Consider the following 23,862-nt stretch of genomic DNA (forward strand, 5'->3'; position numbering starts at 1 on the left):
AAATATTTAGTAGAAGCATTTTATGCCTGTTGTGGTTTAGCCCAGCTGGCAGTCAAACACCACACAGCCGTTCGCTCACCCTCCCCCCTCCCTCTCCGGGATGGGGGAGAGAAACAGGAAAGTGAAGTCTGTGAGTTGAGATAAAGACAGTTTATTAAGACAGGGAAAAGAATAACAACAACAATAATAATAATAATAGTATTAATAGTAATAATGTGTACGAAATAAGTGATGCACAATGTAATTGCTCACCACCCGTTGACCAATGCCCAGCCTATCCCCGAGCAGCCGGCCCCCCCCCCACCCCAGCTAGCCACCCCTATATATTGTTCAGCATGACGTCAGATGGTATGGAATACCCCTTTGGCCAGTTTGGGTCAGCTGTCCTGGGTCTGTCCCCTCCCAGCTCCTGCTGCATCCCTAGCCTGCTCGCTAGCAGGACAGAGAGAGGCTGAAAAGTCCTTGGCTTGGTGTAAGCACTGCTCTACAACAATTAAAACATCAGCGTGTTATCAGCGCTCTTCTCATTCTAATCCAAAACATAGCACCCTGCCAGCTACTAGGAGGAAAATTAACTCTGTCCTAACTGAAACCAGGACAATGCCAAAGCACGACAAAATATACACAGGCCTAAACCCTTTGAGAAGAAAATGTTTACATCTGTGAAGGCTCTATGACCTAGCTATTCATCTACATAATAACTTTTGTTTAATTAAAAAAAATCCACCGAAGTAAGACAATAGCTCCACACTGAAAACCAAATTTTGTTATTTTGCCACTAAAAAGGCTAAAAAAATGTTCTTACAGGGAGGTGGGAAGCAATGTGGCCCATCATCTCCTCACATGGTTACATGTGATAGTTATACATAGGTTTAGAAATAAAGGAAAAAAACAGGCATTTTAGCTAGCCTAACTAGTACCAACACTTAGCCACGCCCTTTTGTGGAATTAAATTAGGCTCTCCAATGTGGTTTTGTACTTCAGTGACTTCAGTTTATTTTACTACCTCAGATTAGCAAGGCTTTCACTGCATTTTGTTCCTTTCATACCAAAATATGTCACATCTTCAAAATCCGTCCCTGGTTTGAAGAGGTGCTACTCACACAGGCATGGAGATGGTGCTAGTTCTTGTAGATGCGCAGAGGCTGCAGTGAGGCACAATGTGTTATCAGCCTGCACACTTAGTTTACAAGCGATAACATTTACCTCTGCATGAAGTGAGATAAAGTTACAAACCTGCACAGGTTGAAAGAAAGATGAAATAACCTGTCTACAAACCAACCTGAATTTCAAGCAGCAACATGAAGGAACACAAAGAGCTTCCTTATTTCTCCTCCTTGCTCCAGACTAAGAGAAGGTGTTTGAAAGAGATGAAATCCAGTTCCTGTAGCTGGAAAACATGATTTGTGTCCTATTCATCTGGACTTATAGCAGATCAATTATATGTCATTAGAATTTTAAAATAAACAAGTTTTCCGATATCTAGAATATTATTTCTAAATTAACAAAAGAGGCTTCCATTATTTTTCATGGACATCAGAGAAGCTGGATTTTCATTTATTTATTTTAAAGTAAGAATGTGCATTGCTTTAGTTGCTTGGAATATTATTCCACAAAAGTTTCTTCGTAACAATATCGTATTGTCTTGAAAGGGGAATATTTCATATGACTAAGTTTTGAAAGCAAAGTTTTCCAAATCCCATAAAAACAGAACACACAGTATCAGCTCTCTGTACAATTCCATTCTATAACATAGCAAAAGGGAATTCCAGAAACACTAATGCACATTTCTGAAATGAAATTATCCTCTTCAACCTTGCAGTTCCTCAGTAAGATGTTTGTCAGCTTAACTAAGACCAGGTTTCTGAGTCACCAAAATCTCCTAACATCATGCGTGTTCCAGAAAGACACATTTTACAACAAAAATCTGCTTTATCCAGGGAAACAAAGTTTAACTTGCAGCCTTCTGACTACATGAGGTGTCCTAATCTTAAAATACAGTAACTCACAGCAATGTATGCATGATCTACTTTCATGTCCCAGTATAGATTCCCCCCCTACATTGCGATTATATTCTTTTGTTATATTGAATCGGGCCCTGTTTAGAAAACAATGCATTCATAAAGTCTTGATCACAACTTTCTACCCAGAAACAAATCAAAGATAATTTGGAGCCATTGTCACGCATTTTATCTTTTCCTAGCCCCTGATGATTTACAAGTTTTATCATCAGATCGCTCCAGGTAATGAGAGCCTAAAAGGAAAGGCTTTTGGTGACACAGATGAAAAATCTGTCTAGGTTTTGGTGACACAGATGACATTTTTAATGGAAGCATGTCAACAGTCAAATATTGAATATAAACTATAGCATTTTCTGTATTCATATTGAAGAAGAATATTTCGTAACAAAGTGGAAATTTATAAGGTGAGGTGTTTTGTGTTTTCCTATTAACAATGTCGTTATTGTCTACACAAAAAAAATATTTTAAAGCGTGCTCCTGCTGACAATACACGTTCTAATCACCCCCCCACAAAAAAAAAAAATAAATATATATATAAATATATATATATTCTTCCATGTTTAATAATGAGTTTAAGAAACAGATTTTGGTCTGCCGTTAGACAGCACATTCTAGGAATGGCCTTCCAGCTAGCTCCAGGCATCAGACCAGCGCAGCTGTATCTCAATTCCATCCTGATGGCTTGGGCACATATAATATATTGAGATGGGACTTCATCTCTTTATATCAGAATTTTGACATAAAACCCTGTCATCCTCATTCAAGTCTCAATTTCCCCTTTTGCTCTGCTAAACTTCTGAATATATCAGAAGCATATATTAGACTTTACTTAAATGTGATTAAAAGAAATTGGTTAGAAAAGTTAGTGAACGCAATTAATGTAAGGCTGTGATACCAACATCACGACAGATCTGCAACCACAGTCCAAACATGTTGATTTTGGAAAGTAACAGTAAATCTAATTTTTTGTATTTATTTTTTTTTGGCCTCTGCCTGCAAGATGCAGCATCTTCAAGTCACCAAACTGAGCTGAATAAAGTCATGCTGAATTTATTTTTAGTATATGACTAATTGATGCTATTATTGTTTCAGCTGCACCACTGTTCTCAGGGCTGCACCCAGTGGGAGAGGTGGGTTTTGTCTCTGGGAACAGATGCTAAAGATGATGCACAAAAATCCAGTCAACACCTACATGTTCAGCAGTGGTTTTAAATAAAGACTTCTTATTAACTATATCTCAATGCCAGCCCACAGCCTTGCTGGTTGTTTGAACAAGTCATAACAGGGTTGTAGAAGCAAACCTCAGGTACACCAAACTACTTTTCTCAGAGGTGTCCCACGTGCCACTGCAGTTCTTACCCGTCCATAGCTTTTGCCACCAGACCGTGGAAGCTACACTTGTGGAAGTGCCTGCCTTCTGATGCTGAAGGTAACGTCAGGTTTCTGCAATGTTTATAAAGTCAGCTAACAACTCTTCTACAGGCCAGGATTTTCTATTTAAGTTTCATCAATTGGTTTAATTTTAGATTTGTGGTGACAGAAAGTGAGCAAAATGTGTGTTATTTACCAAGTCTTAACTAAAGGTTAAAGCTTGGTCAAAGCTGAGACTTGCAGACACGTCAGTATTTTCTAATGTACGCAGGCAGAAAAGATAGCAAACCTCTCCTTGTGACATTTCTCTACCACAGAACTCAAGATTTAAGGCGAATCTAACAGGATTCTGACCAGTCATACCTATTCGTGGTTTTATTACAGCCACACATCTGTGTTTTTTATAGCAGCCATGCAATTACTAAACTGTGATAATGACCACTTGTTATTTATCTTGAAAAAAGTTTGAACAGTGCATTCTGCCAGGAGCTGGACAAAGGGGTAGGAAAACACTGCAGCAACAAGGAGATTTTGCATTGTAATTACCGCTGTTAGAACACTTCATGCACAGTATTGTTCACAAATTAGCTTGATAGTCCAAACTTTTAATGACCTTTTACCTTGCGTGGGAATAATTTCTGCAGCAGTCCTTCTTAGTTTCCATAATTAAAGTCACTTAAAAGTTTTAACTAGAAAGCACACTCACAACACACAAGCTGATAAAGGGAAATGTAGCTTCAAGGGCTATTTTTTCCCCCTGTGCAGAGCTCCCACTGTGTCAGAAAATTACAGAATGTCCATCTTTCAATTTGGCTCAGCAACAAAGGATTTCCACCTACTCACTCCACGCTTTTCATATTTTTATTTTTAAGTCTGGATGTTTTAATGGGAAAAAAATTAAAGACACTGCTAAGCAATAAGTGCCAGTATTAAATGGGAAGGGGGAATTGGAAGAATGTTTGGGGTACAAAGAAACCAAGAAACCGTATGGGGCCAATCCCATAGCTGAAGTGCTGAAACATCTTTGTGCCCCAACATTCCCCCCATCTCAAGTGTTATGCTTCTCTAATTAGTTTTCAAGGATTTTATATTTGATATGCATATTTTTTAATATGATTGATTGCTTTTCATATGAAGATCCACGTGCAATTTTAAAAACTTTCTTTCAGATGTGCCAATGAAAGTGTGTAAAGGGACAGATTTTAAGAGAGATTGAAGCAATGAAATAAAGTCATAAAGTTGCACAGCATAATTATCTTTACAGAAGCTCCCTGAAGAAGTACATTTCAGGTTGTATATGAGGCCCACTCTGTAGACACTGACTGACCTCACAGACTGATTTGGGTTGGAAGGGACCTCAAAACTCCTCCAGCCCCCCCTGCCATGGGCAGGGCCGCCTGCCCCAAGCCCAAGCTGCCCAAATACCACCCAGCCGGGCCTTGGGCACTGCCAGGGATGGGGCAGCCTGGGCCAGGGCCTCACTCCTTCATAGTGAAGAATTTCTACCTAATGTCTGATCTAAACCTACATCCCCTGACAAAGAGGCCCTCCCAGGCCTTCCTGCAGGCCTCTTCAGGCACTGGCAGGCTGCTGTGAGGTCCTCCCAGGGCCTTCCCTTCTCCAGGCCAAACACCCCCAGCTCTCTCAGCCTGTTTTCATAGGAGAGATGCTCCAGCCTTACTTCCAAATGATGTAAACCAATTCAAACTGGAAACAATTCTGAAAGGAAATATTTTTAGGCCAGTAATTAAGTTTAGTGCATATGGAAAGCATCTATATTGAAAAGGATTTTTAGCACTTGGTAGGGCAATCGAAACATATGAATGCAAACTCACCAAAAACATTTCACCAAAACCAGTATAGTGGAAGGTCAGACTGACTCTTGTGATCTACCTAAAACGTGTGGAGAGTTACAGTTCCAAAGGAGAGCAGAAAGTGAATCTGCTCTTACTTTTTTGGCTTTTAAATGCCTATGAATATTCCTTTCCTGTTTCAGTATTATAAAAGAGAAAAGCTACCAGGAATATTGTTTTTTCATCCAAATATTGTATTGTAAATCAAGTGACTTTCATTTACACGGTACAAGAAAAAAAAAAAAGTGTTTCAAAAGCCAAAGAGGCCATAAAAACTGTTCTTTACTGCATGTGTTTGACCCGCAGTTCACTGAACTGAAGTTTAATATGCTACATAAAGACATGGTGTCAGGAAGCTCCTTTTCAGAAGACAGCTGAAATATGTTTGCCCTGTTTTGTCTATGGCTTTCCAACTTCAGAAATTCTGTGCTTTAAATAACAATAACATAGACTCACCATATATAGAATTAAAGATGCATTCATTTTAAGATTATTAGTTTATTAAAGCCACCAGCCTCTCACTGATAAATTAAAAGTATAACCAAGAGGCAAATATACAACGATAGATTGTTTACCACTGCGTGGCACATTTTTTGCGGTTGGTGGAAGCTATTCACTTGCTTAATGATATTGTTTCCTTGGTCTGAGACAATAGCCTATATTAAGTATCAAGCACTAATGGGCACTAAACTCAGAATTTTGCTCGTTTCACATTTGACTTTAAAAACTCTAAGCTCAAACTGCCATCAAAAAATTACGTGTGGGATCCTCACAATCCCACTCATACACTCCTAGCAAGGGATGAGATTACACCAGCATCTGTTTTGGGCAAGGCTATAGTAAATACTGGCTTCTGGTAAAGGAAAAGTTCACTTTCATGAAGATATGAAAACATGTTTTCCAAATTTGTTCATTTTAGCAAAAGTAAAACCTTTAACTATTTCCTCAATAATTGTGGAAAGAAAAAAAAAAAAGACTGCAAAATAACAGCTTGCAGTACTCACAAGATTGTGAACTGAACTGTTCTCTCCAGTTTCAAATACCTTGTATTTCGACTTGAGATATTAAGTGTTGTACAACTAAATATCCACAGAGCTTTTTTTCATATTTAAACGTAACAGCAGACTGAAAAACACGTCACTGCTTTAAATTTGAATGCATCAACCACCAGCAAAAGTTACCATACTAATTCATCCACTATCCTCTAAATCACCTCATATACAATATGTAATACAAAACTTCTTATTTTCATGTTGTTCTAAACTTTCAAAATTCTCATGTTATGTGCTAAAACTAAATCGGAAATGTAAAGTTAACCTCAGGGTATATTTACTCCGAGTTTGTATTCCAACTTCTTATTTTACTATAAGCCCTAAATGTTATAAACTTTGACTTAAAAGGAGCATTGAAAACAGCATAGACTTTCAGAAATATGAGCCTGGTCCCTCAGAAACACTGCTAATTGGCCCTTTGGGTGAAAATCATTTCCACGTAGAAGGCCAACACACCACTTAAATCCTACTCAAACCTTTTTTGCTGAAATAAGCAGGATTTAAATGGATCACAAGTTTTCTGGTCCCCCCCTTGGTGAGCACTGGAACCTGATTCTGACAAGAAGATGCTCAGAGCAACTCCAAGGGGACATACTGACAAGTAATAAAAAAAAGAAAAAAAGGTAACAAATGACAAATTTCCATTATTCATGTTCCCTCAGAAGGTCGCATGGACATTTTGGTGCTCAGCAAGCAATGGGCTGCCCAGTGGGGAGATTTCCCCTGGGGCTGCCGGGACAGACCCACTGCAGCCACACACTGGGAGCTCCCCACAGTCTCACAACACACATATGCAACAACCATGATCCTTCAGGCAATTCCAAATGATAGAGTGTCAGATTTTCTGCCATTCAGCAACAGAGAATAAAGAAACATACAGAATAAAAAAAAACTCCATCTAAGCACAGTGATTAAACTGGGCTATGTTGGTCTATTATTTAGACTAAGGAAAAAGATACAAAACTAGAATACTAATCCCACCTCAAACTGTTTCTAATCACTGACTTAGATCTCACATTCATTTACTCTGAGTACCTAAGAAGATTTCAGTTCATGTAATAAATAAAGAATGAAACAAGATTGCATCCAACATGTTGATCCATTTTGTTTCATTCCTCTTTTACCATGGTAACACTTCAGCCAGTTTTACTTTTATGAATACAAAGATAAAATAATCCACGCAGAGGTATAAGCCTGATATGCTGGTTTTAGAGTTCACAAAGAAATACAAGTATCATTTTTAAATAGGAGTTACATGCTGCTTTTCTTCTGAGGCAATAGAAAGCTACATAAGTCCCAAGCAATAACACCAGTTTTCTGAACTTAGAAATAGATATCAGGCTTTATGTCACAGGAGAAATACACAACTGAGTTGGAAATATAAAACATTCCCTAATATTTTTAATAATAAAATTATGTGGTAGATAAACTGAAGCAAGCTACAGCAACAACTGGTAAAACCTGAAAATGATGTTTGGATGTTAGTGATCAATCACACATACTGATTAAACTGGAAAGGGTTAACTGCCTGTTTTACATAACATTTTCATCTATGAAAATACAGAAAAAAAATCACAATACACTTGTCATAGCTACAGAAAACCTATTTTAGGGCTTTTGTTTAAATGATGGGATCCTGTAAAAAAACATTCTAAGGTTTACTTATCAAGATGGAGATAACATCGTCTCTTGCATATCCTGCAGCTGAAAGACAAACTTGCCAGTAAGATTTGACTTCCTTAGGCTTGCCATCTCCATTTAAAAAGTTCCTTTGTCACCATGTTTAAAAATTGTTTGGATGACAGAATAGGTATTTGCACAGACTTTTGGTATGGACTATCACATAAGTCAATGTCTAAGGGAAGGAAACAAGAGAACATCAATATTTACAGTTCTTGAAAGGCCACTGTCAGGTTTTTATTTCTTTAAACATGAAAAAAATGCAACAATTTGATGCATGTTAGAGAAAATGAGCCATAGAAAAAAGCAATAAAAAACTTAGTGCTTAGAGAGATTAATTGTCAAAGCCAGACAATGAAGTAGCTGGAACATGGAGCTAACCTGGTGGCAAATCTCTCTGAGATTATAAAAGAAGCCAGTGGACAGATGGATTGGGCAATCATTTGATATGAATCAGTTTATAACAAAGATAAAACAGAAATGGAGAAAGGGAAAGAGATATTTCATGTCTGGGAAAAAAAAAAAAAAGGTTCAGGAACAGGGAGTTTCCAACTTTGCTAAACCAACGGCTATTGAATTAATACAAGAGGGCCATGGCTGAACTGGCAGGACAAATGACAGAAATGAAAGGGGAATGAAAAACAAGAATGGGAAATAAAGAAGTGATGGGCTTTATTCTGAGACAAACAAAACTGATAGAGCTTCCCTGAAATTAACAGCAGCCAGGACATACTACATATTTGCCATATGTTGTGTAAGAGAACTAGGGGTGCAGCTGCAGTTCAGTCAAATCACTGTCACTTTACACTGCTTTGTATCAGCTGGGAATCTGGGACTGTGAAGTGTCCTTTACAAATAAACCACTCCAAACCCCCCAAATCCTTTGGAACATTCTATAACCTGGTCTGCATGCCTGCTTTGCAATTGTAGCTTTGTAATACCCACAGAGTATGTCCAAATTTTTATATTATTGGATTGAACTAAATACCATAGTTTTACACCAGCTAACTGACCATGGCTGTATTTAATAGCTTTTTCTCACATATGGGAACCAAATCAATTCAAGAAACCTGCTGCAGTTTTCATTGTCTCCTATTTAATACGATTTGGAACCAAAAATTAGGATGTTAGTCACACGAAAATACGTTAATATTGGACAATTCAAGCACTCAAAGAAGTTTAGCATTACCATCACCATGCCAATGAAACCATTTATTCCGTGAGTGACAATACAGTTACAACTTTAGAAAACCAACCTGAATCAGAAAATATAAGCAGCACATGGTGACAAGTTCTGCGTCACGATCATCCCATTGCAATGGGATACAGGACGTCTGGGCACACAGCTGTGCCTCTGAGCCCAGTAAGCCCTATTAAGCAGCATAATTTGTATTTTGCACCAAATTGGTTACTGTACGCTCTGAGCACAAACACTTGAAATGCTTCCTTTATTACTGCAATCAGCTTCATCATAATTCTTACACAAATGCCAAGGTGGTTGTCTGACTTTAAAACTTGTCTCTTAGACTTTATGTATGAAAAAATATAGTTATTTAAGGAAATACTTTGCTAGCAGTTGCTTAGTGGTCCAGTATACAAACATCTATACATACCTACCTATGTTTATTTCTCTCTATATTAGCAAGCTTCTTGCCTGATACTTAAAAATAAATAAATAAAAACACGTGGGCTGTAACTTCACTCTCTGAGGTTGCAGTATTTAATTGTTAGGAAGCTTGTTTATAAAGCTGTGATCCAGATGGGCCATTAGTGTCTCTGAAATAGATATAGAGCTGAGACAGTAATAAGGTTTTATCAAAATCTCCCTATAACTTAGTAACCTTATTTTCTTCCGCTGACTACTTTTCACAAGGGAGTATGTTTATCTTAAACTGTTGGTCCATTGCTGAAATAGTTCTTTTTCCCCAGTTTTTATTAGAGAGATCATCTGGAAAAAACATAGGAATTTGCTTAGGATTTCATGGATGGGATGTGAGCATCACTAGCTGTTACCCAGACTACATTGGGTAACAGACCCACCTCATGTTGAAAAACTGAACTGAGCCTGTGAATTCTTTAGAACAGCTACAACTGGGCCAGGCCTTCTCATGGCTTAAATGATCATTTCCAAAGACTTGAGAGTTTTTTATACATATTTATATATACATGCATAACATACAACCTATTTTTTAATATATAAAATTAAATTGTGTATTATGTGTATGCACACACACATTATAATCCTGTTTTTAACAGTTGAACTCAATGAAAAAGAACCCTAATAAAATCAAGCAAATGAACTACAAGACAGAAGCTAATTAAGTTTCTCACTGAGATGACTTAAAGAGATGACTTTTCCAGCAAGTGATAGACTAAGTAACATGAAGGCAAGCTACTATCCTTGACGTTAACATTATCTTTAGTATCTGCCAGGCTTGAAAACTAAAAGGTGTTACAAGAACTCTTGACAAACTACTTTCCAGGAGAAATGAGTTCATGAATATTAGCAGGAATGGCCTGAAAACTTAGAAACATTCATGATTTGTCTGTCTCTTCCCTAATCAAAGTCTGTCATTTACTGCCATTTTATGGCTCGCTACAGGTTTGGAACTAAGTGCTTTAATGTTGCGTATTGATGTTTTCATAAAGAAACAGATAAGGCTAGTGTTCACTATACATCTGAAAAATTGTGGTACATTTTATGCATTTCAGTTCCTATGTGGCATTTGACTCTGAAGCTCATCCCACTGAATGACAATTCCAGGGGCATAACCATGTTAGAATTCAGTCCTTTATAAGCATGCACAGTATCAATCAGTAGTTAATGCATTCACCTTTTAATCATATTTATAAAACCATTTCCTGACTTTTACTCACTGGAGACTAGTGCGAAAAACACTAAAACCATCTGTCTACTTTTAGTGCTCTTAACCTCAGCACAAAGAGCCTCTGCCATATCATCTAAATACACACATCATTTCTCTGCAAGCCTTCATAATCCCTTACCAATAGTATTCCCATGTCTCTTCGTTCATTTTGTATGTCCTTTCAGTAAACTCTTGATGTTTTAAATCCCCACTTTTCTCATTCAGCCACATCTCACTTATTCCAATAATTTCATACTTATGCTAAAACATCTGTAACTCTTATTCAGCAATCTTATTATATATGATACGCAGCTTTTCTCTCTTAGCTCTCCTCTGATTTACATTCTTACTAGAAGTCTCTTCTACTGAACATTGTTAACCAGTCGATAAATTACCTTGGGATTTAGACAGTACTATCTAAATCTCTCTTCTCCTTCATTACTTCAGCTAATAAAATATGGATAGTAATTTTCCAGTTTAGAATTCAGCTGATTTTCTCCCAAGCTTGTGAAAGATGGCCCCTCCTCAAATACCGTTGTGCTGTGTTTTGTTACCTGAAAACATCTTTCTGACACAACTTAATGAAGACAAAGGCAACCCCGCACAACTGCACTCTCCTTTGAGACATCAGGCTATTCAAGCATCCAGATTTAGACACCCAGACATGGAAATTCCAGCTGAAAGTTTCCTGTCTTGTGTCAAGAAGAATAAAGAAAGAAAAGTGCAGTGGAAAGACTCTTGGTGGCAGTTTTCTCTGTATCTACTACAAGTATAAATCACACCAAGCCTCTAAGAGGTTCCCATTTGTACTCCCTAAAAACATTGCTAAACACATCTTGCTTACACAACCATTTCTCACAACAACGCAATGCTTACCAGATTTAATAAGCACCTTATTTTAAAACTGGCTACCTTGCAATATAATAATGAATTCAATTAAAAATAAAAGCTTGAAAGCATGTTTTAGGAGTTGATTAATAAACAAATAACCTTACCTAATTTAGGGTTTTGAGTGAAGAATATCTGTACAAGATGTCTTGCCTGTATGTTGCTTGTTTATTTCTGCTGTATCCATATTCTTCTTGCTAAATTCCCGAAAGGGTTGTGAGCCAAAAAGGAGTCATCAAATACCCATTTCCCGGGTGTAGGGGGAGTCTAAGACTTAGACACAATTATCTATTTACAATAAAATAATATAAACGCCAGCCTCTGTGGAAACTTGTTATATGCCTTTCTGTCTCTCTTTCTCCTTAGCTTTTGGTGATACTCAACCCCTTTCTCAGGTGAAGATGTTCAGCAGGGATTGACTTGCAGATTGGCTGCAGATTAATGTAAAGCTGTGGGCCAGGCTGTTACTCACACCGAGCAGTGATTTATGCCACGAGTAACCCCACTCCCCTGCATGGTAATTGGGCAGTTTTGGAGAACACATCTCCTGCTGGGTGTACAGAACTTCTCATCCAAGGCCATATCTAATGTCAGTGGAGCATGCATAGTAAACTGTGTAATAGGCAAACCTAAGAAGCCATACATTTCCAAATGAATTATAGAAAGCTTTTTCTGAAGTTTAGATTTTGGTTTCAATTGAAAGTATAGAGAAGGTCAAGCAACTAATCTGGAAGGTGCAGTGTGATTTGAATAAGGAAAATATGGCAGCTAACCCTTCAGGAATGGTAGTTCGCCTATAATGAATTAGATTTCAAATTGAATTTTTAAACAATGCCAAAGACACTGTGATCCAATGTGCCTGACCATCGCAGGGTTAAGGCTAACATAATGTTGGTTCAAAGTAATTATATTCACTTCTTTAATACTTGCACTAATACTTTTGTCATGATAGAAGTTATCAATTTTATCCTGCTGAATTAAAATTCTCACTACACATTTGAAGACAGTGGTGTTATAGGCACATAAAATTGGTATAAGTGCAGTCAAGCAAAACACTTCTGCCAGTAGTAATGGAAAAATATTCTGGTCACATCAGTTCAATTAGCTACACATATGATCCAAATGTCCCAATTTTCGATAAAGGACTCTACACCCTAATGCACTTTCTTCTAAAATGTGACATCTCAAATCCTGTTGTAAAGTGCAGAATGAAAATACCGTACAAGTGTTTCTCTGGCCTCTGTGACCTTTCTCAGATCATTTGGACACCTGAAAATTCCCTGCCGTTACAGTGGCAGAGTACAACGATGAGGCCCTTCATCTCGCCTGATCTGCTCCTGTGGTTTTTGGCCTTTTGTACCGCAGTTGCAGCAGATCTTTTGAGAATGTTTCCTGACCTGTGTGATCTTTAACCATAAATAGTGGATATGCTGTGGACCTTTCACGGACTAAGCATATATTACACAGCTGCTGCAACTATAGAGCATGCCATAACTTGTATATGTGAGTTGGTTTCTTCTGGTCCCAAATCCTTTTTCACATTTGAGGAATCCCACAGAGTTGGGATGGGGTAGCAGCAAAACCAGCCAAGGAGAATCACAAATACATCCATCATTTATTGCAATACACCGTGAAAGCAGAATAGTTGAAAAGCAACACTGGAAGATTTCAGATGAGTGCTACTCGCAATGGTCAAAATGCTGCAAGAGTTTGAAGATGGAGCTGAGCAAACATTTACTCTTCCATGAACTAACACTGAAATCCTTCTGGGAGTTCTGACCTGCCTGTTTAGAGCCAGGGAAAATTTATTTCTGTAACACGTAAGACACAAAGGTTTTTGTTAATTCAGGTCTCTCATTCTATTCCAATTCTTCTCACCTAATTTTTGACACAATAATAAAATACAGAGATCCCAGCAGAGACTGTAGTTTCTGATTTAGAGTAGATTGAAGTGGTTTAAATGTCTTGTTTGCTTGTGACTTTCACGGAAATTGAAGTGTTCATAGAAAAAATAAACCTCAACAGATTTTGTGACTATTCTTTTATTTTTGTGTTTACTGATTGTACAGATGATCAAAATGTTCTGATACTAGGAAAAGCATCTTATTTTCCACACTGCAATTTAATTAATTTATTGCAACTTACTAAGCTTTGCTGTAAACAAAACACATACAGATTTTTCCATATTAAGTGAGTTTGACTTGAGTGGCTAGAGAGTTCATGACTAAGAGAGAAGTAATAAGAAGAAATAGGAGAAAGAGATCTCACTAATGTTAATGGTGTTGCATTCGGTTGCAGGGAAGTTCGATGTGAGCAATTTCAGCAGCATTATTTCTGTAAGGTAAACTTGACTTTTTTTTCAGTATAGGAAACTTCTAAAACCACTCATGGTTGGTAAAATTCATCTGATTACAGAAACTCTGAGCTGTGAAAACTGCTTAAATGGATTTTGAACTTCTCTGTAGAACTACCTCATGAATGAGTGTTTAGGTTTCAAAAGATAAGCATAATAATAACCTTAGTGCTGTAGTTGATAAAGGGAGGCAATGTCTGTAACTACGCCATCATTGTCCACTATAGCATCAAATATAGCACCAGAGTGCTCTATCTGGATAGCGTAATGCAACTTTTCTTAGAGCCTGTGGTAATTACCTACCAGAGGTAATTTTTTTCTATTTTTGCTAGAACTCTCAGCAGCCTGAAGCAAATTGCAGAGGGCCACCACACTGGCCCTTTTGATCTCACTGGTCTCAGTGACAAATCTGAATTCTTAACTGTAGTTGTAAAGTACACAAGGGACTATATCAATAAAACCAAAGTCATTTTTTTTTACAATATTTACCTTTCAAGCATTTTGTTGTTGTTGTTTTAAAATGGCCATAATCAATGGATTTTCACACAGCTACTAGTTTGAAATTGTAAATGTTTCTTTGAGCTGCTTGGGCTCTTCTTCTGTGTCATTCTTCATCTGGAAGCTCATAATGTTACCTCCATTATCCCCATCACACTGTAAGGTCTGGTAAGTCACCTTACACTGATCAGATTTGTGTTCCATATTTCATAAAAGAATTCCAGAGTACTTCCAAAGACAAGAAAATGATTCTGGGGGATGAAAGTAGGATGATCTTTCAGAAAGTGTCACTGTTTGTTACAAGCACAAGTAATGATCCAGAGGCTAATTTTCCAAGACAATACCATTCCATCCCCAAATCCAACATGTCCCTCAGGGAGCAGAGTAACTCATGAACTGGGATCACATACTTCCGGAAGTAAACATGAAAATTTATTGAGATGCCAATGGCTGTCCTAAACTTCAGTGCTTCTTCTTTCAGCCTGCTGTCACAGCTAATTTTGGCTGTGTACCATCAGGTGTACAGGCTTATGCAAATGCTATCCAGCAGCCTTAATCATGGCGGCTAAGCGAATACAAGTGCTGACTCAGCAAGAGAGTTTGTCAAAGCCAACCAGCAACTAAAGACTGAAAATGCAGTGCTCAAGTCCTATTTTTGTGTACATTATTTTAAATACCTGGGATTTTACCTGAACATGCTGTGATTGGTCCTGGAAAGCTTAAGAATTCAAGTGGAATGAAAAAGATTAAATGGTCTTGAACATCCCGCTATAAAACTGAGAGCTCCAGAAATTTCCTGCGGCTATTTTTGATAGGCTAGTTAAGAACCATGATGCTTAGATTCTGTTCTTTGATCAAACATCATTCATCTAGCTGTTAAAATAAGGAAGTTTGGCATTTTTTGCCTTCCAGTCATTGAAATTGGCTGTCAGGATACCTGTGTCATTTGCTTTATCGTCATGTAGCTGCTGACATGGCATAAAATATCATGAAGAATTTAACAAGGAAACACTAGCAATTGCCTCTGAGATACATCTTGTCTGGTTAAAGGCTTATATAAGTCTCTTTATCTGGACATATGTAAATATATCCTGAGACCCTCTTATGCCATTAGAGAGGTTGCAGACAAGAAACATTTGAAGAGAGGGATAGAGGTGGTCCAGTTATTGAGCTGACTGTTTCCAGGATGTAGTTAGGTTGGAAAGACCCAAACTCCTGAAAGAAGGCTTTAATCTACCCTTCTGCCCACATACTCAGTGTCTACGGGATGATTTTGTCTAGATAGTGGCTTCCTTTGCTTCATCTTTCCTTTATTCACCTGTAAACTGATTATGACTTTCTTCAAACAGCATTTGAGCTCTAGGGCAAAACAACAATAAAATACATGCTGAATACCTCCCCCTTTGGAAAGCAACATCGACTGTTACAAGGAAGGGGGGTTTCATCCTCTAATCATGGATGAATGAAATTGTTCCAGATATTTTAAGTCATGAATCTACTGTAAATGGAAAACTATTGTCTATAATGTCAGTTCATCACTTCTGAGACTGCCTTTCTCATACTACCGTTTAGTCTGTATTACATTATGGAAAGAGTGATTGTTGCAGTGACGTGACTGATGAGCTGTATCAGCACTTACTGGGTAATATTTAACCTATTTCAGAACATCTGTCCAGTTAATGTGGTTTGCAGGAGAGCTTTCTGTCTTCCCAAGAATGCAATGACTCTCCAATTAATAAAAGGGAACTAATTTTAGAATGGTTGAAATGAACAATTTCGAGACCCGTAAAGGCGTTTCTGTATGTGGCATTAAATATAGCATAAATTAATTTGCTGGAGTGGTTAAACTGTACGTGACGGGATTTTAGTGGGGAAAAAAAAATAATGTAATGCAACTAAGAATCTAATCAGAAGACGGGGAATAAAGCACAATTTATGCTTTAGGACTGGGTTTGCCACACACGTTTTTGCAAACTGTGTACTTGCAGAAGGGGACTCAATTAAATATACTATATGAAATTAGACCAGCAGGGGGATTGCAGTTAGTCACATAAAAACATGCTAAAATGAATTAAAACTCATTAAAAAGGTGTATAATTACAGTTAACTAGCAGGGGGAAAAAAAAAAAGAGTCTGGACATAAAGAACAGGATGTTAAAAAAAGGAAAGCATAAGAGATATGCTGCCTGTGATTGGACAGAAAGGAAAAAATAGGTCATGGGAGCAGAAAAATGAGCCCATAGCAGATCAGCATGATGAAGTATATCAGCAAGAAAGTGCTACTGAATATTTCGTTAGTGGGAAGTGTGGCTGAACAAGAGGGTTACATATCTGTGTTTTGTTTTGTGTTTTCTTAAAGTGTCACTAGATTACTCCAAATACATTTAGTGTGTTATTTATCTCCCTTAGCACATACCAGTGAGGGATAACAGCCTGACCACTAGAAACAAAGAACACAAAGCACTGAGTGGGAGGCTGTGCTGAATGACCTCCTGAGGTCCCTTCCAACGCCAATTACTTTACAAATCTGCACCACCATCCATGGATGATTTGTCTGAGCTGAGAGCAACCCTCTCCGAGTTAGCCTAAATGTGGTGATGTCCAAATGACGCATCCAACTGCCCTCTGCTACAGGCCAAGGAGAGACCAGAGCTACTTCAGATATTAGAAACATCAGCTTCAGGAGCCTGGGTTCCCATCTCACCTTGTTTAACCAGTTCCTCAGCAGACTGGATAACAGACAATATGAACGGCAGGCAGCACATGGTGCATGACAGCTCTGACATAAAAACAATAGCTGCATTTGCACAAATTTCTCTAGCGCTACCTCAGGGCATGCGCTTGAGTGGCACATCCAGCAGCTCTCAAGGTCATAGCAAAGATCCTGCCTTTCCGGCAAAGAAGAATTTGAGTTCTGTTCAGCTTCAAGCTCATTTTTCCCTTAGTTAACTTCATGCTTTTACTTAGCTCTATCTTTCTGGTCCAGCAGCCAATTCCAAATTTAATAAAATTTCTCATGTAGATCTCATTTTGTTCTATTTATCTACATTACCAAATTTCTCTGCCTCTTATTCCCTTTTTTTCCTGAGATTCAGACCCACATCTCAATATTATTAGAATACAACTCATTTAAAATTCATGCCTTCGGGCAAAATAATTCTCAATATCGTGAAAAACATCCTGGGGAGCATTACCAAGACAAACTGTCACATTTCCTCTGATCTGCAGTACAGAATCAAACATCTTCAGCAATCTTTACTTTGATGCTTCTAAGACACTTCATTTTCCTGGCTGCCCCAGCTGACAATGGCAATTTCTGGGTTAAAAGGACTTTCTCATAGCTCTGCCTTAATGCTTCACTCTCTCTCTGCTCTCGTCCTGCAATCCAGCTCTCATATTTCTCAATCAATATCTTCCAGAGCACTGTACACGAACTGCCTGGGATCTAATGAGAAGCACCGTGTGCGACTGATTACCTTCCCGATTTGACCGTATAGATGGCAAGACTTTTGCCATTTGTACTGATGACCTCGGGTCTGAACCGTGAGCAATTCTGTGCCAGCAGCTCACCGAGCTGCAGGGATTTGTCCCTCCTGGCTGCCCCCCTGCCCATGGCTACAGAGCAGCCCCGGCGCAATCGGTGCAGGCTGCCCGGCGGGACGGGCTCCCAGCCTGGCGGCGCTTCAGCAGCGGACATCGATTGAGGCAGATACACTGGTGCTTACCCTGAATTTATGAAACCAGGAGTCTCTCTCTCATTACAGCTCACAGTAAATCATCCTCCTCTTGCCTTTTCTTGGAAATTGCTTCAGCTCCTGCCTTTACTTCCATTCTTTTATATATCTAATATAAAGAAAAAAAAGCAAAACTCTCAGCAGATGCTGTACAAGTTGAAACAAAACAAAATGAACTGTGCATTTTCAAATAAATAATAGAAGAGTTTTGCAAGAGCCTCTAGAGCCTGTGGGCCAAAGGACATGGACCCACACCCCACTCCAAGATTTTCTAAAGTAATCTCAACCTGCTTTTATTTATTTCTCTTAAAGAAGCTGTGAAGTAGGTTGGATAGGCTGGAGGCAGTAATAGACTGTTAAATAAAGGATAGTTTCACGTTGCAGAAAGGATGACCGCTCTGACCTAGCACACCTTTTCATCATGCCTCCCACCGTCAGAGGTGGTCTGGTGAGAGGGAACCTGGGGTAAGAGCATGGGGCCAGTGAATGGCTCGTGCCTGGGTTAGCGCTGGCCTGTTATTACAGGGAACATAAAGAAAGCCACTTGCTCTGCAGAACAGCTTATCAGGCAGATTTTTAACATTCCTGGACAACCTCGAAGCAGAAACTAAGACAAATCAGCAAAATCAAAATATCAGAAAATCATATCTGCTGCTTTTAGTTCCCTTTTACAAAAGGGAAACTTCAATGGAAATGTATTCAGCCAAGCATCGTGCCTCCGGTGGGTTCCCTCCTCCTGTACTCCTTGTCACTGCCAGGCACAAAGTCTGTAACTTCCTGGTTTTACTGTTTTTCAGTACCTAAAGGCATACAACCCTCAGTTTTCAGGCTGGGAACTTATTTCAGTAGCTTGGGGCCAGATTTGCTTCTCTCCTTACTGTGCAGTTTTCTGAACAAGAGCAGCTGTATGAGCCCATCTACCCTTCTCTTTTCTGCTTGTAGCACATGCACATGCAAAGGACGTTTGAACTTTCATTTTATATATGTAGAGGTCCTACAGAAACTGTACATTACACATGCATGGGAATTGTTATCAAAGTGCACAGATATTAACCTTACTTTGCATGCACAACTGAACTCCTAAGTGATTTTGTAAGCATCATTTTGCTCAGAGATCTTGCCCTCTTCTTTAAAAACTGCTTTGTTCTATATGACAGTGGAAGTACCCGCTTACCTTAAACACCCTTCCTTTCCTGCAGCCAGCATCCAATTCACCACCCGAATTTGGAACAAGGCTTTTAATAGCTCTCCATTTTCAGCCTTGCTTGCACTTGGGATGGGGAAAGGCTTGATGTCTGTAAAAGCGATCACTCTAACCATACCAGCACAAGTCTTTGCAGAAATGGTGCTAAGAGGGAAGAAAATTGGAAAAGTAAGGCTTGAGAGCATAATCCTATTAAAAATGACTTTGGAATCACTGTGGGTCACACACACACACACACGAGAGAGAGAGTGAAAGAAAAAGCTGCTTCTTCATGGGCTATTTCTACTTTATGTGAAAAAATCTCATTAGTTTTCATCTGGGTTTTGCTGGTGTCTTAAGAACTCTCCATTTAAAGATATAATTATTTGTTAATATGCTAAAAGTTCCTTGATTCCTTTCTTACGATTATTTTCAGCTATGTTTCCTCTATTTCTTCTTAGACAATGGGCGGCGACCACTGGGCCCAAAGGTGCCTCACCTTTACAAAAGGACTGGAGCTTCAGCAGAGCCTTTTCCAACAGGACTACAATGGTGTTATTTAAATCCAACCCCAGTCAGTAAATACACCTCGCCTGGCTTCGCTCTGTGGTCCAGGTCTGACTAACTCAGGTAACCATCACCCTTCACATCCCACGAGGCTGAAGAAGCTTTCAAACTGCAGATGGGACCCAATGGTAAGGAAATGGGCCCAAGACAGGGAAGGAAGAAATTTCCACCAACGTCACTGAAAAACTTCTCCCTGTCTGTCTTCTGGAAGAATGAAGCTGTTTGCATTTAGAACCAAAGGGATGATAGAAGTGGATGATACCACGGAAAATCAAGTTTTCCTATATAAAAACTTCAGAGTATTGTTAACGAGACTTTCCTGTATTAACTTAGATTACAAGTGTTAGCATTATTGTAACTGGACTGCTAGTCACTATCTTTTGTATCTTCAAACGCAGGATGGACAAAATATATTGCTAATGTCAATAACAGCTCCCTCCAGCCATCTCGGCAAACAAGGACAGAAGATACAGAGATGAAAAGTATCATTTCACTTTAGTTATTTACCTCCTGGCAGCAAATATCTACTGTGTTGAAATCTTCCATATTTGAATAAGGAAAGGAAAATGTATTCTCTGTTAACAGAAAGCAATGAAAATAAGTAATATATATTAGACACAATACAAATAAATTATTTGGCCCATCCTACAGACTATGAGCTTTCACTTGATAAAGACTGGTTAGCCATTATATATATTGATGTATCTGTGACAGGTAATGCCTTTTATAAGAAGTGATAAAATTGGAGGTTATGGGTGAAGAGTGATACAATGAGCTATTCCCTGATCACACAGAAAGTTGATACAAAGATTTTTCAGGTACTGACTGTAGAACAGGATACTTAACATTTTGAGTGTCATTCGATGACATTCACGAGCTGGTAATGACTTTGAGCCAGTAATGACCTAGACTGGATTTGGGTTGGTGACCTAGAGGTAAAAAACTTTACAAGGCTTTACTGTGACATTGCCTTCAAGCTCTACTGCCACTTAAGATCCATCCTTTAGACATTTATCCACATTTAATAATGTCTGACACTCTGCAGACTGTTTGCAAAAGAGACCAGAATTGGTTTCACTAAGTTAAAACTATCTTTGATTTAAATAGGAGCAGATCTAAGCCAGTGACAATCACATTTATATCTCCTCTCCCCTTGCCCTCCCCTCAGCTCTCCTTTTTCTGTAACCTTGCTCCACACCCTGAGGATCAGAGCCGAGAAAGTGACCCCTCAAGCAGACATTTTATGATCTGCTCTACTCCTATCTTCTTCTGCTGACATTACAGAAAACAGAATAAATCATATGGTTTAATTATACCTGTGGATTAATAAAGAGGGAAACTCCAGGGCAATAGCATATCAAGAAAAAAACCTCCTGTGTTCTGCTGGCTAGAATGGGATGAGGTATAAGGTGAGATAAGCCCTCCTGCTCCAGAGGAACCTCTTTTTGCCCAGTCTTCTCCTTGGGACATCACTTTGTTCCACAAAATGAAAGCTGCCAATTTGGACTTAAATGACAGTACACTGTGACACCCTAAGCCATCCTAAGAATGTGAAAGCCACATTCACTTAGATCTAATCCTCTTTGGGATATCCTCTTTTAATCCTAATTCCAGTTCCAGTTTAACCTGGGGACTGCCTGAACAGTTCCAAACTGGTCGGCTTTACTGGCCTAATTGGTTTAGCTGAAGCTGGAGCTGCATTCCTGATGGTAGCATTTGTAAACTTATCCTGTGGTGGAAAGGCTGTAAACCCACATGTTCGCAGAGCTTTTCCTTCACTTTTGACACAGAACAGACCTGTCAAGCACAGACCTAGATCCTCCTTTGTACCAACATACAAAGCTGATACTAAAATACTCATTGTTAATGAAAGAAATAGCTGATGATATTTATATTTTATATATATTATGTAGGTACACATAGAATATTTTTTTTCTTTTTCCTTTCCTGCTGATAGTAAACAAAAGCTTCAGGCACAGCTCAGGATGGTGCACAAGCTGATGTGCCATGCTCTGCAGCTGCTGGGAAGCAAGAGCCACTGGCCCGTTAGAGTAGGAAATTAAATGGTACTGGCTATCCTTTTGTTTTTCCACTTACCATTTCCATATTTTGACTTCCACACAAGAGAAACAGGTAACACCAAGACACACACAGAACTAAGCAAGGTCTTTGCCAGAGAGTGCAGCCCACATGTCCATCTGTGGCACTTCTGAGGGATCCATAGAAATGGCCCATAATAGCCGGCAGGTTTATTTTCAATCAAATCCATAACAATTTCACTTTATCATAAAACACTTCACTTTCTATGTTCCTTCTGTTCCAAACCACTAATGCATTTAGAAGTGATGTAAAAAACACATTTTGAGGAACATGGCTCTTTTTCCTGGGTTTTGAAAATGTTTGCAGAATTATGGTCAGAGACTGCATTTGTTTTTTGTAAGTAGAAGATGAGAATACTGACTTTATTTACATGTTACAGATTAGCTGGCCATCTGTCCTCTCCCAGAATAACGTAGAACAGGTTTTTCAATCATTAAAAATATTAAAATTATAAAAGCAATAAAAGTTGTTTAGTATTATCAAATATAAGTCTGACTTATTCTCCTTGAATTTTTTTGTAATGTATTAAAAACTAAAACCAGCCTTGATTAAAGACATTATTGGATGCAATAGCATTTTAAAGAAATATAAGAAATTTGGTACACAAAAGAAAAGGTAATAACTATCTTATCTAGTGAAAAATAATTAAAAATAAATCTTCAGAGAAAAATGCTGACACATACACTCTGACCAATTCTATTTCTTAGAATAAAAAATATTTCATAAGTATCACATAACATTTTACATAACCTTCTATGTTAAACACTAGCTCAAATGGTTACTGTGAAAAAAAGCCTGGTGATAATAATTCCGATGTAACATCACTGAATTGCACTGACTATAGTTACCATCACATATACTCCTTCAGGGCAGGTGTGAATTGAGCCATGCTATTGTGATGGACATGCTGACAAGCAAATCACTTATGACAGAAGAAAACTATTCATATTTTTTACATGAACCAAAATAGAAAGGTTTTTCTCATTTACCAAAAGGTAATTTCTTATACAATTGCAATGACAGGGGCATTATTTCTCATTTAGACTATGAAGACCTCTTCTTCATTTACGGTAAATATTTAAGCACTCTTTAAGGAGAGAGCTCTTTTACTTATTAAGCCCTATGTTGTCGTGGTTTTGTTTTTGTTTTTTAAATGATTTTTGTGAAATCACAGAGATTTCATTTGCTAAAGAAAATCAAACTGTAGATTCATTTGAAGATATTAAAAAAGTGCATGATTATAGCTTTTCTTGATAAAAAGGGAAGTGGCTATTTTGTGAATGTTTTATCAGAAGATGCTCAGCACAAAAGTCTTCCAGAAGTACCTTTATATGTAAGATGCTATTTCAGTGAGGACAATAGAGTTGTATTCACCCAAAAATCCCACAGAGGGATGAGAAAATCAGGACTCTCGCTGCTCTTCAGTGATTACATTTTTTTATTCTGTGCTCAGTCATCTGGAGAAGTTAAGCTCATCAGGCCATGGCTCTCCATCATTCACTTATTCTCCCTTTGAGCCATAGATGTAACATGTTTTCTCTTCCTCGACAAAGCTGAATTTAAAATATATATGTATATATATTATTTTTTTTTCTTTTGACTGTAACAACAAGTGAGAGGTCTAATTTCAGTATCAGCTCAAAATCTGTTCAGATACATATCCATGAGTATAATTTCCTGGGAAATACATCCAAA

The 23,862-nt window shown here is 38.3% G+C and overlaps 1 long non-coding RNA gene across 3 annotated transcripts in view; it reads right to left on the minus strand.

Annotated features, from left to right (window-relative positions):
* Positions 1–23,862, minus strand: part of LOC121074859 — a 178,214-nt gene that overhangs the window by 10,529 nt on the left and 143,823 nt on the right. Inside the window, exon 7 of one of the 3 annotated variants that reach the window (XR_005822573.1) lies at positions 19,595–19,665. The exons of 1 other annotated variant lie outside the window; for it this stretch is intronic. This is a non-coding gene — a long non-coding RNA (uncharacterized LOC121074859). Of the gene's footprint in view, positions 1–19,594; positions 19,666–22,845; positions 23,721–23,862 lie in introns of those variants that run through there. One more of the 3 variants, XR_005822571.1, reaches the window with a different exon arrangement.

This window comes from Cygnus olor, chromosome 9 (genome assembly GCF_009769625.2).
Source record: "Cygnus olor isolate bCygOlo1 chromosome 9, bCygOlo1.pri.v2, whole genome shotgun sequence".
Classification (NCBI taxonomy): Eukaryota; Metazoa; Chordata; class Aves; order Anseriformes; family Anatidae; genus Cygnus; species Cygnus olor.